Below are 11,978 nucleotides of genomic sequence, written 5' to 3'. Positions count from 1 at the left end.
GCCTCAGTTTCCTCATCTATCAAATGGGGATAATAAGGATTAGTGCTTACCTCCCCTGGATTGCCAGGAGGCTTAAAAGAGTTGGTGCATGTGCTGTGCTTTGAACTACTGATGTTACCCATCATTCTCTTTGGTGTCCTTCCCTTCCTCTGTACCCACCTCCACTCCCCTGTTCATTCTCTCCTCTTCTCATTCTTCCTATCTCCCTCTCCCTTCCTCCCTCTCCCCCATGCTCACCTCTCTTTCCCCATTGCTATTTTTACCTGTTTGGTTTGGCTTGGTTTGGTTTGATTTACTCTGGTCTAACTACTGCTGCCTCTGCCTTAGGCCAGCAAGTAGCTGTGGCACTGCTTCTCTAAGAGCTAAAGGCTTAGCTGCCCAGGCCCCCCAGAACTGCAACCTCCATTTTCCTACACTTGTGCTGTGACAGCCAGTTGTACTCTTGAATTTGCCCTTCACAGAAGCTCCATCAGCAAAAGACTACAAGAAAATCAAAGCAAGCAACGCTAAGTTTTTTTTAAAACACGCTACGTCAGATGAATTAGGATGTAAAGTAGAAACTTTAGCCTTAGGAGTAATCAATGAAACCGAAGGAGGAAGTAGAGAGAAAATGTGAGCAATTACATTCATTCTTTAAAGGGAAAGTGATATTTACAAAAACTCTTTCCAAATTTTGAACTATTTCCTTTCACAGCCTTCCAACTCCTTTTTAAAATCTCTCTTCCACCTCCCAGAACATCCCCAGCCCTCCAGAATCTTCAGGCCACCAAGCGGCTTAAAAATTTTGATGAACCAGATTCCAATCTTGTGCGGCATGTCTGAGGGCCATTTAACCCTGGGATGAGGAGAGTTGAGTTTTACTAAGGTATATAATCATAGTCCCTTGTTTTTATATTAGCTTCCTAATCTATAAAGTACTTTTGAATAAACATTCCTTTAATTCTTGACAATCAGCATTTTATTATTCCTATTTTACAGTTTAGAAAACAGAGGCTCAGAAAAGAAAGACCACAAAACTTTGAATTGACAGAACGGAATCTGGATCACAAATGAAATCAAAGAATTGTAAGAGAGTTCCCGTTGGGGCGCAGTAGAAACAAACCCCACTAGTATCCCTGAAGATACGGGTTCGATACCTGGCCCCATTCAATGGGTCGGGGATCTGGGGCTGGTGAGCCCTGGTGTAGGTTGAAGATGTGGCTCCGATCCCGCGTTGCTATGGCTGTGGTGTAGGCTGGCAGCTGCAGCTCCAATCTGACCCCAGCCTGGGAACTACCATATGTTGCCTGCGCAGCCCTAAAACGCAAAAAAAGAAAAAAAGAATTGTAAGAACAGGGGAGTGGGAGAGAGGCAGGGCAAGGAGGGGCGGGGCCAGAGGGAGAAAGGTGGCTCTAGACTATTTTTGTCAGGGGGTTACCACTTAAGCAAATCTGCTCTACTGCGGAAATAACCTCTACTAATTCCCCAAGGTTTCACTCCGGCTTCTTTGTTGCCCCCACAACTTACACTATCCATTGTCTTAGAATTGCAGTATTTATTTTATTTTTTTATTGACTAATTTTTGTACAATGGGCACCTTGGCAATACTGTCCTAAGGAAGAGTTTAAAGAAAGTACGCCAGTATGTTTTCTATCTGGGCTGCTTCTGAATAGAGTGTTTGTAAATTGAAAACTGTCTTAGGGCATGTGTGATGTCATTAAATATATATTTGGTCAGTCCAAAACTATCTGGCATTTGGCCTTTACCAACATTACTGAGTATTTTAGCTCCTCAATCATGCGAGCTTAAAATGCACAGCCGAAGCGAATGAATGTCAAACTTGTGCAGTGACTCAAGTTGATCAGAGGATTTTTAACCAGAAAAAAGTGAAGACTCACAAAGGATTGATTGGGGTGAATATTCACCTTAAGGGACTACAAAGAGGAATCCTTTTGAACCACAGGCTCTTCTGCATATGTTTAAATGTGCATTAATTTAACCACAACCGTTAAGGAAAAAAAAATGTTTATCTATGTGAAATAGCAGACATCTGAAATAAGAATGTGATGCTCTTTGTATGTAAAAGAACTGCTATGCCATCTGAAATATTTTTTAGTAGCAGTGATATATTTAAGCTAATGAAACTATGCCCTTTAACCTATTTTTTGTAACTTGTCAGCTCTGCCCAGTAGAACTTTCCGCAATAATGGAAATCTCTGTATCAAGGCTGCCCAACAGAGTAGCCACTAGTCACATGTGGCTACTGAGCACCCAAAAGGAGGCAAAAGCTGAGTAACTTAATTTTTAATTTTATTTTAGTCAGTTTAAATTGAAATAGCCTGTGTCTACCAGCTGGCTTACATAATTATCAGGTCCCCTTCAGGGAAAAAAAAAAAAATCGTATGATTCTATCATCTTACAGACCCCAAACAGTGAGGTTAGGATTAAGGCTGCAGTTATTTATTAATTGGGTGCCAAAATAAAGTTAAAATTTTCAGAGGTTGTTTTTGTTCTTATTTAATATCAAAAAAACTATTATGTGCCAAATGGGTGCAAAAAGTGGGACAATGGGATATATACCCAAACTGAAACAAAATATATATCCCTGACTGTGTGGTTTATATCCAGTGGTAAAGACAGATAGACAGACAGACAGTTGGATAGAGAGATAGAGAGATAGAGGGAGATAGATGGTATACACACAGATAACATAGAGAGAGACAGAGAGATAGATAAGATAAAGTATGTAGGTGGAATTCAAGGAAATGTAAGAAAGGAGGAAACTGGGAGGTCTGTTTAGAGACTATGCTTCTGATGGATACATTGGTCTCACAGTTTCTGTTAAATCCCAACTCAGTACATCCTAACAAGACAAGGCTGACCAGTAAAAACCATCATTTTAACCAGTCAGTATTGCTCCAATTTTAGGACAACTGTGCTGAGTTCTGGAGACATACTATTGAGAAGGACAGAATGTCTGCCCTTCGTGAAACTTAAGAATCTCCCAGGAGGTAGTTAGGTGAACAAGCAATGAGAAAACAGTGTACCACTGCAGGCACAGATTCTGGGTGCACAGGAGCACACAGAAGAGGCTTCTAACCCAGTCTTGGAGGTCACAGAAGTGTTCAAGGACAGGGAAGAAGACTCCAGAAAGAAAATGGAGGGAAAAAAAAAAAAAAAAAAAACGAATATCTTCCCTTTTCTTATTTTTGCTTTCTAGGGCCACAAGCACAGCACATGGAAGTTCCCAGGCACCCGAGGCATATGGAAATTCCCAGGCTAGTGGCTGAAGTGGAGCTACACCTGCCAGCCTACAACCACAGCCAGAGCAGCACGGGATCCAAGCAGCGTCTTCCACCTACACCACAGCTCAAAGCAACGCAAGATCCTTAGCCCACTGAGCAAGGCAAGGGATCAAACTGGAATCCTCATGGATCCTAGTGGGGTTCCTTAACCACTGAGCCACGAAGGGAACTCCCTGAGTATCTTCCCTGACTCCACCCAATACTTATGTTTCTTTGGGGAAATTTCCTTTTCATTTGACATCATGTCATCGACCATGTCAAGGATGCTCACTTCTTGAGTACATTTGAATCAATATTTAGTTTTCAAACACTGATGACTGAAGAGTTTCTCCTGGAGGGCTCGCCATGTTCTCGGGGATCACGGTATACCAAGACAAACGTTTCTCCTAAGGAAAATAACTTCCCAGGTCAAACATTTCCATAACCTTGCATGTAAGAAAAATGTAACACTGCCTTGGAATGCATGGTTTCTTATTGAGAGTTTCCTTTTTAAATTGTGAGTCCTGCTCTGTCCACACTAAATTTGGACATTTCGCCAAAATAAACTTCAGGAAGCCTAAATAAGTAAAAGGAAAAAAAAAATTCCACCTAATTATAAGTTTAATATTTCAATACAACTATGCTCGCTAGTGGGTAATTTCTATAACATTGTGACCACAGCATGGCATTTACCTCCGACAGTTTGCGTTCAAATTCCATCTCTTCCACTTACAGGCTAGAAGAGGCCTTGTTATCTAACTTGACCATGCCTCAATTTCCTCATCTCTAAGGAATGAAGTAAGTTGGATAATGGGACAATAGCCCCGACTTCACACAGTTGATGAATTAAATAATCACAGGTTTGTAAACAAAATAGTGCCTGCCCCGAGTACTACATATTAGCTCTTCTTATTAACTGCAATAATCCTGTTTGTTAATTCACAAACCTATGAGAAAGTAATATACATAGTTCCGGCGGAAAGGTTCAAACTAGTGTAGAAAATAAGAGACATCCGGCAAGTCCCTCATCTATGTTTCTGCCTCAAGGTGGGAGCGAGAGAGAAGAAGGACCCAAAAGAAGCTACGAATAAACCTGAGCAGCGCAAACCCATAAGGCCGTCTTCACTTAACTTTCTAATTCAGACTAGTTTTTTTTTTTAGTTTGCTTCCAAGACTTTGATAGAATGACTTGAGGGAAAGGAAACCGCCACACTTACTAGAAAGAACCTAAAAAAAAAAAGAAAGAGATGAAACAGTTGGAGTACTTGTGTAATAAATGTTTCTTTACAAGAGCAAAGATGGGGTGGGGTTTCTGTGTAATGTCTAGTCAATGCAGCAGCAGGATCAGAGGAAATCTTTGATGTGCCAATTCGATTTCCAAAAGTACTAACGGGGAGCCATCTGGAGCCTGCTGCACGACACATCCCACGTTCACCGAAGTCTCGAGGATTTCCTCGTGGGTCTGGGGGTTTAACCCAAGAATAATCCGTGCCTTTGGAACTCCCTGGGCACAGAGGATGGGTCAAGGCCTCACCCTTTCGTCCCTCCCTCGGTGCACGCTTTCGCAGCCACTGTTCCCCACGTTAGGAGCCACGTACACAGGCATCGACAGCTGCCAACAGGGCGGGAGAGTTTCCAAGACTGCTTCTTCCCTGCGGCACATCCCCACGCGGCCTGGCGCATCCGCAAAAACTCCGCGGGACTCGAGGCCCCCTGACGCTTTCCTCAAAGTACTCAGAGATTAGCCCTGAGATTTAGGGCTCTCTAGGTTTTCCACGTCGCAGGCAAGTGCTGGGCGCGCCCAGAGCGAGCCTGGCTGGCGCGAACTTGGCGGCTTCCCAGACGGCCGAGCTACACTGCAGGGGCGTTGGGCACCAAGAAAAAGGCCAGCGCCTCCGCACCTCTCGTCTCCTCTCCCCTCGGCTTCCCTGCCTCCTCCATCACTTCCCTCCTGTCCTCCCCCTGCCTTCCCCTGCCCAATTTCCCTCCTCGCCCTGCCACCGCCTCCCCGCCCGCGGCCCGGAAGGCGGAGCCTGGTGAGTCACCGTCACGTGGCCTCGTGTGCGCGAGGTTGGGGGTGGGGGTGCTGCGCCTCGGTGACCCGGGCTCTCCGAACCCGAGTGGAAAATTTCCGGAGACCTACTGGGGCTGCGCGCCCGAAGCCTCGCCCCGCCCCCCCCGGCCCCGCCTCCTTCCCCCCGCTGCGCGCCCCTGGCCCCCCGCCTTCCGGCCGCTTCCCGAGCCGCCAGCGCGTAGGTTTCTTTTTCCCGCGGGAGCCGCGCTGCGCACACCCCGCCCTCCGCCGCCGCCGCCGCCACCGCCGCCCCCAAGGCTGGCGCCGCCCGCGCCGCTAGCCCTTCGGCCGGCAGCCCTCGCTTCCTTCGCGCCCCCTCCTTTGGAGCGCCGAGCCGCCGCGCGGCCTTGCCCCCGACCTTGCGTGTACCCGGCTGGCATCCTGCGAGACGAGGAGCGGCGTCCTGGCGCCTCTGCCTTCGCCTCTGGGGCGCCGCTGCCCCCCTCGGCCCCGCCACCACTGATCCGCGTGACACAGGTCCCCCCACACCTCTGGGGGGGGGCATGGGAGACAAAGGGAGGGGACGGTTCTGGTGGGCGTCTTGCCTTCTGATCATTTAACGCACTGCGTCGTCGTTCACACACAGCGTGTATGCGGCCCTATTGTAATGTCCTTACTCCCACTTCACCACCAGGAAAATAAACAAGTTGTTTTCCTTATTCCATAACATTCCCACTTCGGTTTCCCAGTCACGAATAAAATGTAGTCCTGAGACAGCAACTTTGCGGAGCTTGCTGACCTCGTCCACCCAGGGTTGACTAGTGGCAACAAAATGACATTATTTCACTGAAAAGGGGTGTGTTATGCGCGTGGTTCACCTCAAGAAAGCAAGCAACATTCAACTGCTTCTTGGCAACTGGAAGGTTCTGGACTATTCTTTCGGGTGGGTGTCACTGAATGGAGAAGGTGGGTTGAAAAGTGGCATCGATGCCAGGTGTCTGACATGAGGTTACCCGGCAGTAGCTGCAGGCGTTTTAATCAGACACAAGGTGCCAAAGATTTCGACCCAAACAGTGGGAGTTTTACCTGAGTAAAGATCCCAGAACCAAACCCAGATAATAAAATGCTTTCCATCTAAGAACCAGAATTGCAGGTATGTTAATTTTAATAAATCTCTATTTCAGTATCTTAGTCCTGGGCAAAGAAAGATCCAGAAACTGACTGAAGGCCAGGAACATAAGCCCATCGTGGCCTAATAGTAATGTTTTGAGTAGAACACATCGTTCAGTCGCTGTCATTTCTCTTTGGACAAGACAAACTGCTAAGAAGCCTAAAAATAAAAGTATTTTTAAATCGCTCTATTTTGGGAAATTAGACCGGAAATTTTAACTTTTCAAAAGAATGGAGCCTAGTACACTACTCGATAAAACATATCTTTTCCTTACTAAATCTGTACACGCCTTGTTTTCCTAGGTTAATTCTTGATCCTCAGTGAAACCTGGCATGTTCTGAATTACCTGTAAGCGTGTGTGAACTCATATACATGATTTTGCTTTGGCATTTCACTTTCCAAGCCACTTACTGCTAATGAGCAAGTCAGTTTACCCAGTGAAAGAACCATGGGCAATTAAAAATCCTGCCTCTGACACTGTTTTCATTCATACACATTAGTATACACCACACTTTCCCAAATGGACAATTCCAGGATCATAGGAAAAGGCCAGTGGGTAAACACCACAAAAAAAGTCAAGCCATTCCTTCCCTCTTTATTTAGGGAGGAGATGAGATAGAGTACTGATACTCTGGGAAGCGCTACAGACCTGGCATAATTAACTATGTTTATACTAAATGTCTGCAGAGGAGTTTCCTGGTGGCCTAGTGGGTTAAGGACTTGTCATTGTCACTGCTGTGGCTCAGGTCACTGCTGTGGTGTGGGTTCAATCCCTGGCCCAGGAATTTCTGCATGTTGTGGACATGGCCAAAAATACATGAAAAAAGATAAAATGTAAGACTATTTTAAATATTTCTAATTACTTTTAAGATTGAGCTTCTGTGGGCACACTAAGTTTCTTCTGGATAAAAAAAGAGGCGTGCGGTTACAAAACATTGCACACATATAATTCATAATATAAAGTTTTTTATGCATAACTATGTTACCTAATTCTGGCCAGTAGGATCAGAGACATTCCCAGTAGTACTTCCAGGAAATATCTCTGTTAATAAAGCTGACTCACAAAATTGACAGTTCTTTCCTTTTTTGGTGGATGTGGCCCATCTGTATATGGTCCTTTAAACCACTACAGCCAACATGTGATGATGACAGGAGATACTTCCATATGCTGAAGATGTCAGAGTAAAAAGACGGTGAGCTCTCAATCTTCGAGGAGATGAAAAGGCCAAGAATTAAGTTTAGGACTACCTTATCAGTAGACTTCCTATTATACGAGATAGTAAGTGTCATTATTTAAGCCACTTCTAATTGCATGCTGTGTTTCTTGCAATGAAAAGTTTTCTGCTGCTGACAGCCTCTCTGGGGAAGCCAGCCTCCAGGAAGGTCCCAATGATCCTCACCTCCTGGTATTCACATCTTTGAATAATCCCCTCCTAAATTGAATCAGGGCTGGCTTTTGTGACTAAGAGATTATGGTGGAAATAGAAAGTGTGGCTTCCAAGTTGAATTTATAAAGGCATTGCAGTTTCTGCCTTGATCTCTCTTGGCTCACTTGCTCTGGGATAAGCCTGCTACCATGTCATGGGGACACTCAGTCGGGCTTGTGGAGAAGCCCTCTTGGAGAAGAATCAACAGGCCAGTACCAACTTGCCAGCATGTGAGTGAGTGACCTTAGAAACAGATCTTCCAAACCTAGGCAGGCCATCAGATAACTTCAAACATAGTTGTCAGATGACTGGAACCTCCTAAGAGACTCCAAACCAAAACACACAATTGAATTGCTTTCGAATTTCTGATTCATATAAACTTTGAGAGTTGCAGCCCCTGAGTTTTGGAATAAGTTGTTACACAGCAATTGCTACCTAATAGCGTATCCTTCAACATCCGAAAAACATGCCAAAGTCACCAGGGTGCTCACAAGAGTTAATATGATTGCTTGGGGCTTAAGAGCGATCTTAAAAATAAAAAACAACACTTCATTACCAAACATCACTTCACTACTAAACATAATACCAAGAATAAAATATAAAAATGATAAGAAAGAAAAAAGAGTAGAGAGAGGAATTGGTTGAGGAACTCAGGAAAGATTGATGCTAAGAAAATTTGGAAGTCATTAAAACTGAGGGAAGAGTTTGGTTTGAAGGGAAATGGGGGGTGGGAGAGGGAGTTCACCATTTCTCCATAATGCCAATGCCCACACTTGAATTTTGAACAACACTGTCTAGACAAGAATGTCAGGCTGTGTACATCCTGACATCATATTAACTAGGTAAAATGAAGCCATTAGAAAGTAAGAAATTGGAAGCAATTCTCAGGCTTGCAGCTTACAGAAGACTGGGCTCAAGAAAACCCTATCCTGGGAGTTCCTGTCGTGGCGCAGTGGAAACGAATCCAACTAGTATCCATGAGGTAGTGGGTTTGATCCCTGGCCTTACTCAGTGGTTAACCTTAACGGATCTGGTGTTGCTGTGGCTGTGGCATAATCCGGTAGCTGTAGCTCTGATTCGAGCCCTAGCCTAGGAACTTCCATACACCGCAGGTGCAGCCTTAAAAAAGCAAAAAAAGGAGTTCCCGTCGTGGTGCAGTGGTTAACGAATCTGACTAGGAACCATGAGGTTGCGGGTTCGGTCCCTGCCCTTGCTCAGTGGGTTAACGAACCGGCATTGCCGTGAGCTGTGGTGTAGGTTGCAGACGCGGCTTGGATCCCACGTTGCTGTGGCTCTGGCATAGGCTGGTGGCTACAGATCCGATTCGACCCCTAGCCTGGGAACCTCCATATGCCGCGAAAGCGGCCCAAGAAATGGCAAAAAAGACAAAAATAAATAAATAAATAAATAAAAATTTTAAAAATTTTAAGAAAAATGAAAAAAAGGAAAGAAAAACCTGTCCTCTCCAACCACCAAGTCATTGCAGCTGGCTTTATTATGTGCTAAGCACTGACGGTTAACGGTAAAGGTTAAGAGTCAGTGAACACTTATTGAACTCCTACATATCAGGCACTGTTCTAGGCGCTGAAATTTCAATGAGGAGCAAACCAAAAGACAATTAACATCTCAGAAAGGAGTTTGAGAGCGAAGCTGCAGGACCAGGGGAAAGATCAAAGGCAAATAAACAAATAATGCAATCATGTATTCTCATACCATGAAAAAATGCAAAAAATAAAATATGACAATGAGGAAATGGCGATTGCACACGAAGGGCAACTTTTGCTGGGACAATCAAGGAAGACTTTTTTTCCTTGGCCACACCCACAACTTGCAGCAGTTCATTGTCCAGGGATTGAATCCAGGCCACAGCAGTGAAAGTGCTGAATCCTAATAATCACTAGATCACTAGGGAACTCCTAAGACTTTGGTGTGTATGTGTTTTCTTTTAAGGAGGTGACGTTTGAACAGACATAAGTGGCAGTTCCCATTGTGGCTCAACGGTAACAAACCCAACCAGCATCCATGAGGTTTGATCCCTGGCCTCATTCAGTGGATTAAGGATCCAGCATTGTGAGCTGTGGTGAAGGTCACAGAGGAGGCTCCGAACCTGCATGGCTGTGGCTGTGGTGCAGGCGGCAGCTGCAGCTCAGGTTCGACCCCTAAGCCTGGGAACTTCCATGTGACGCAGGTGTGGCCCTAAAAGCAAATAAATAAACAGACCTAAGCGATGCCACCCAAACATATAGGCAAGAGGATTTCTAAGCATAAGAAATAGCAAGTGCCATGCCCTGAGAAGGGAATAACTTAGAGTGTTTCAGGGACAGAAGGAAAATCGCTGTGGCTGGTACACAGTGAAAAGGAAAAGAGTGGTAAGATTTGAGGTTGGGGAGGTGGGCAAGGGTACAACCAGGTAAGGAATACGAGTGAGGAATATGGATTTTGTTCTGGCTGTAGTTAGAAGCCACTGGAAGGCTTGATAATTTATCCCTTTAAGCAAGGGATTTGATTTATGTTCTGAGAAGACCTTTCTCACTGCCAGGTGGAGACTGGACAGTGAGCACCAAGAATGGAAGCCCAGAGATAAGGCAGGCTGTGGCTTCTGCAGTGATCCAGGGGAGAGGTGACAGTCACTTGGACTAGGACCAAAGCAATGGAGATGGTGAGAAATGGCAGGATCCTGAATGTATCTGGAAGCCGAGCCCTCATAACTTGCTGATGGATTGGGTATCTGAGGAAGAGGAGGACCCAAGAGGACTTGCTGGCCTGGGGCCTGAGCTCCCTCATGAATGATGCTGTTATTCTTCTAAACTGTAAAAAATTAGGAGAGGAACAGTTTTGCTAGGTTCATCAAGAGTTCTGTTTTGGCCACTAAGGAATGAGGTAGATGCCATTTAGACATATTAGATAATACATTTTCTCCTGGTCCCAGAGAAACTCTAAAGTGTTTACTTGTGCCTTTATTCATTCAACAAAAATGTACTTTTGTTTAGCAGCCTGGGGTTGTTCTAGATACTGGAGCAGTGATCAAAACAGATTAAACCCCTGCCTTCATAAAAGAGCCTATATTCTAAGGAGGGAGACCAACGGTAAACAGATAAATAAATATAATTTAGATGGTGATAGGTATTTAAATAGGTACTTAAATGTATTTAATTCATCCATATACTTTATTTTATTTTTTTATTTTTTTTGTCTTTTTGCCATTTCTTGGGCCGCTCCCACGGCATATGGAGTTTCCCAGGCTAGGGGTCTAATTGGAGCTGTAGCCACCGGCCTACGCCAGAGCCACAGCAACGTGGGATCCAAGCCGCGTCTGCGACCTACACCACAGCTCATGGCAACACCGGATCGTTAACCCACTGAGCAAGGGCAGGGACCGAACCCGCAACCTCATGGTTCCTAGTCAGATTCGTTAACCACTGCGCCACGACGGGAACTCCTCATCCCATATACTTTAAAAAAAAAATCTTATTTTACAAGTGACTGAGCCAGGTGTGATTAGCCAGATTCTACCCCAAAAAAGACACTAACATAAAATCTAGTACATAGAAAACACAAAAAGAAGTGCTACCAAAGATACTTATAAAGCACTACATTCAAACTAGGAGATCAGTTTCAAATGGGAGCATCAGATAAAGAAAAATTAATGAACGCACAGGTATTTAAGCTGGGCCTCAAAGGGAAGATAGAGTTGAGACACAAAGTAGTAGGGGAGAGGCGGTAAGAAGAATAGTCCAAGCAGTGGGAAGAGCTTGAATGGGAAAGGGTTTGTATTGAGAACACTGGCAAAAGCATAGGATGTGAGAAAGGGAATTCACTGTCAGTGGCCAAGTAACCAACAACATCGTTTAAAACACATTTGATCACTCATTGCTGTGGGTCGGGAATCCAGGCTGGGCTTAGCTGGGCCCTCTCACCACGGTATTAGCTGGGGGGCAGGCATCTCGAGGGGTCAACCAGGCAGGATCAGCTTCCACACTTACTCAGGTGACTCTGGGCAGGCCTCCCTGGGCTGCTGCCAGAGATATTGGTTCCTTGCCCTAGGGGCACCTCTGTAGGACAGTTCACAAGATGGCAGCTGGTTTCCTCCAAGCAAATGAGTG

This window comes from Sus scrofa, chromosome 5 (genome assembly GCF_000003025.6).
Source record: "Sus scrofa isolate TJ Tabasco breed Duroc chromosome 5, Sscrofa11.1, whole genome shotgun sequence".
In the NCBI taxonomy this organism is placed as follows: domain Eukaryota; kingdom Metazoa; phylum Chordata; class Mammalia; order Artiodactyla; family Suidae; genus Sus; species Sus scrofa.
This window is presented reverse-complemented; position numbering follows the sequence as displayed.